The following is a 4651-nucleotide window of genomic DNA, read 5'->3' as shown; positions in this document are numbered from 1 at the left end:
TCCCCCACTGCATGACACACCACATGTGGGTGTGATGACAAATTACACATGCATATCCACCCCTGGTGGTTGCAGCACAATACACACACTGAGATCATGCAACAAGACTGTATCCTCATGTGAAACCCCACTAAACTAAAAGAGCCTAAGGGAACACACACTGTCACCCACATTCCAGGACTGATAGGAATGTACAGGTGCTGGGGCAGCCAACACGTTATTGCCTCCCATGGAAAGAAAAGGGTGGAGTACCCACAGATACAATGCCCACAATTGTCAGTCAGGTGCCCAAATACTAGGGGTGGGCGGAATTTGCGTAATCGCGTTACGCAAATCTCCGCGAAACGGTAAAAAATCTCCGCGAACATGCAGAAATTCCGCGAACACGCGGAATTGCTTGTTCGCGATGCTTTTTTCCTGTTCACAGTTGCTGTTTGCGTGCTCGGGGAGAAATATCTCGCGAACACGCATTTTGAGAACGCGAACAAGAAAAAATTTCGCGAAGTCGCGGAAAGCAGAATTTTGGACAATTTCGCGTTCACCGCGGAACGCGAAATTACCGAAATTCCGCAAATTCCGCGAGCGGAACGGAATTTACCGCCCAGGCCTACCAAATACCCTGCAGAACAAGTAACACATGTGTGCTAGGCTGGGAGTACACACATGCATAGTGCGGAAAAGGGACCATGTCCACATGAAGCCATGGCAACATACTCCATACACAAGTACAGTGACTACCAAGGATGGCACAGACGATGCAGCGGAGACATTGCTGAGCAGGCATGGGCAAAGTTGAAGGGATCCCTCACACAGCAAGGAACTTTAGACACAGGTCAGCACAACAATTGGGAAACACCCTGCAGGGAAGAAGTCAGGTGCCACAGAGGAAGGAACACTCCTTGGGACAATGTCACCATACAGTAAGAGCTTACATGACCAACGATTATTTGCAGAGACCTTGTGATGGCACGCAGATACCAGGGTCCTCCCCATGAGCAGCACACTACAACATTTCCCAGACACCTAACACATTATCACCACCCCAACTCAGGGAGCAGCAGCACCAACAGCAATACCAGAAAAGCATTTGTGTGCAAATGAAAACCAAAATGCTTTATTCAGCATAAAAAAAATTGGATTTGAAATGTACACTATATACAAGGCCCATAGGCCAGTCCATATGCGAATTCCAGGGGGGGGGGACACATTGGGACGCGTCTTCCCTAGCTTGCCTGCACAGTTCACAGTTCCTTTCCATCCACCGGGGGGGCATCATGTGGGGGGAAGGACCATGCACCGCAGGGACAGGAGGGGCAAGGGTAGGTGTTGTGGGTGCAGGGACGGACGACTCCAACACAGGGGGTGGGGCAGCACCAAAGGTGGTGGTTAGGTTGGCGCTGCACACGGTTGCAAGGTCTGCCAGCGTCTCCCCTGCACCCGAAGGAACCATAGGCCCCAAGGAGGGGGGGGGGGTCGGAGGGATGGGTTGCAGCGCTAGTGGGGGAGGGTGTGGACAGGGGGGGACTCAACTCCCCTGCCTGGGGACTTCCTCGACCGCTTGCGGGGTGGTGTCACACTGGGGCTGAGGGACAGACTGGCCATGAAGGACTCTTTGTCCGACTGTTGGGCAGGGGAGCTAAGGGGAGTGGTTTTGGAGGAAGTGGGTCGTGAGGACTGCGGACTCCCACTGTGGCTGCGTGGCTGCCGTTTGCCCCCCGACCCAGTGGGTGTGCCTACTTCCCCCAGTGTGTGCGTGACTGGAGGAGTGCGCTTGGCCTTCCCTGTTGGTGTGCTGCCTGTGTCTGGTGGGGTGCATGCATGGGGATGTCTGGGTGTGCTTGGGACAGGCATGGGAGTGGGAAGTGTGGATGGGGCAGGGGTAGGGGGGGACGGAGCGCTGTAGGAGACCCACTGCTGCCGTCAGTGATGAGTCCATGGACCTCAGCAACATCCGTTGGTCAGACATCGCTGATGAAATGCCCTCCATGTACGACACCATCTGTGTCAGCAGTCTAGTGTGGCCATGGAGGACATTATGCAGCGATGTCTGACCAACCTGCAACTGCCGCAGGATGTCCACAGACTCGGCATTGACAGCAGCAGGGGAGACAGGGGCAGGGGGTGCGGTGCCTGGCACGAAGGAGACATGTGGTCGCCTAGCACGGACAGAAGGGACCCGAGCAAGTGGGAGGGTGGTGATGGGAATGGAGGGGGCGGCGAGAGATGTACTGCTGCTTTCAGCTGTGGGAGCAGCCTTCGCCCCCTCTGGGAGGTCAGCCTCGGACCCGTCAGCATCATAGTCGGTGTTGGGACTGGACAGGTCCTCCGCCTGACTCCCCTCGCCCTCCGTGCCACTTAGTGCGCCAGACTCCCCGGCACTGGTGGCCCCGGTGCTGGATCCCTCCTCCACACCCGTGCTGGTGTCTCCCTCGGTGTCCCCTGACGATGCTGTGGGCAAGGTGAAGAGACAGGAAATAATCAGACACCTGTATACATATGACACATGAGTCCAAACTACATAGGTCACAGTGCATAGCATGAAAAGCATCATGAGTAGCATCTACAATACTACGCACATATGTAGGCCATGCACTATACAGTTGGTTGAGCCACCATGCCACTTTGAAACAATGGAGAGCATGACACAACAGCAAAGAACTTGATATTGAATTATACAGAGAAGCTAGTGTCTGTGGACAGTCAAGCACAGCATCTGGACCACACACCGTTGCCAAAACTGGATGAGCAGGAACCATGTCTTTTAACTTTTGACACATGCTGCAAAGCACAAACATTAAACCCTGCACAACATGACTGGGTCAATACTTGTTGAGTGTCTGTTCCGACTATCATCATACACAGGCCAGACCTGGCAAGGAGACATATGCTTTGGACATGTAGGCCTTGCCCGCACAAACCCCCCCTACCTGAGACAATGTGATTGAGACAGAGGAAGGACTCACACCTCTTAATCAGGGATCACATTAATGGGCTCCATTAAAGCCTAATTGCACTCTAACTACCCCTCATGGGGATGACCACACATATTATTGACAAACAACCATCATCAGATAGTTGTACACAGACACACAGGCACTGGCCAGTGTGAGGATGCACAAGCCACATTGGGTCACCCTGTACAGTGTACACATGTAGCACACTTTACGTAAATACAAATGAGGCCAGGGTACAATGCCACAGAGGCCAACCTATGCTGAAGACACTGAGAATGTCCACAGTGTTGGATGACACACATGATTCCTAGGAAAAGGAGTCTCAGGGGACTGTAGTGGCCACACTGCTCCATCGTCCTGGATAGATCTGACTGCAACAGGAGCAACTGTCCCCGCACTATGCATATCTCCCTCTCATGCACATCATGTCTGAGGCCACAACATCGGTCATGCATGCTGCAAGGCAGTTCATTTTAAGCCTCACACTCCTATGTTGAGACTCTGCATCAGTGCCAACAATCATGGACCCCCAAATGACTGAACTGGACAGGGCACAGGCAAGGTCCCAACACATGTCACAGACCACCCCCACACATGATGCTGCAAGCATTGGGCACTTGGATTAACTGCCAGCCTAGATTACCTTGTGCAAGAGTGACTACACACAGACCAGGGAACACATGTCAAGGAGGGGAAGGGAGGAAGAACAGGACCGGTTGACTTTGGGGAACAGGATATGCACTGCACATATAAACCCTGGCAGTGTATCCAGGCGACTGAGCACTTCCAAAAGCTGGTGACACACAACAAACACACATGTACCTACCCCCTTCCTGCTGCTGCTTCTCCTGTAGCCGCCTATCCATGTCAGGGAAGACCACCGACAGGACACGCTTCATTTGGTGGGTCAGGCGCCGGCGCCCGCGGTTCTTGCCCTCTGGTGAGTCCCCCAGCAGGACCCGGGCGATCCCTCTAGTCCAGCACCGGATATCCTGCCAGCGTTTCCTCACCTGGGCCAGGCGCCGATTGCGACTCTCCACCGACCTCACGGCCCTGACGGCCCGCTTCCAAATCTCCCCCTTGGCATAGGTGGCTACCTGTGAGGATGACAAAGTGAGACAACATCAATACACCTGCTCCATGTCATAGAGACACACATTAGAACAATTGGGCTTGTTTGAACAGGGCATAGTATGCAGCAAACTCATTGCACATTTGTCATAGGGACATTATCCTCTGGGGAAGTCCAAATGCACTACGTGGCGTTTAAACTACACAGGTGGCATGAGGGGTGCGAGAGAATCAATGATCATAGTTCTTACTGTGCATCACAAGCAACACCAGGATAATGGACAGCACCTCAAAGCAGTCACATGCCCCAGGCCACTGACGCAACCTCAGCGGAGTACACAGACACACACAGGCACAGGACAATCACCTGCCATTGGCAACTGCGGGTACAAACATCACTCTGCACATTTGCCACTTGACTGGGGGGAGTCACAGGTGTGGGCCTAGCTCAGCACGTCAGACACACAGCACAGCTCCCTAGGGCATATGCATCCTCCATGCCGCTGGGGTGCAACACTCCACATAGACACTCACCCACATGACAGGGGACTTACACACACACCAATGTCCAGGGGCCGTACACATCATTTGGACACTATCACCACAGGTACACTCAACTCACACAC

The sequence above is a fragment of the Triturus cristatus genome, chromosome 2_1 (assembly GCF_964204655.1).
Source record: "Triturus cristatus chromosome 2_1, aTriCri1.1, whole genome shotgun sequence".
Lineage (NCBI taxonomy): Eukaryota > Metazoa > Chordata > Amphibia > Caudata > Salamandridae > Triturus > Triturus cristatus.
The sequence above is the reverse complement of the archived record's forward strand: the minus strand, read 5'-3'. Positions refer to the sequence as shown.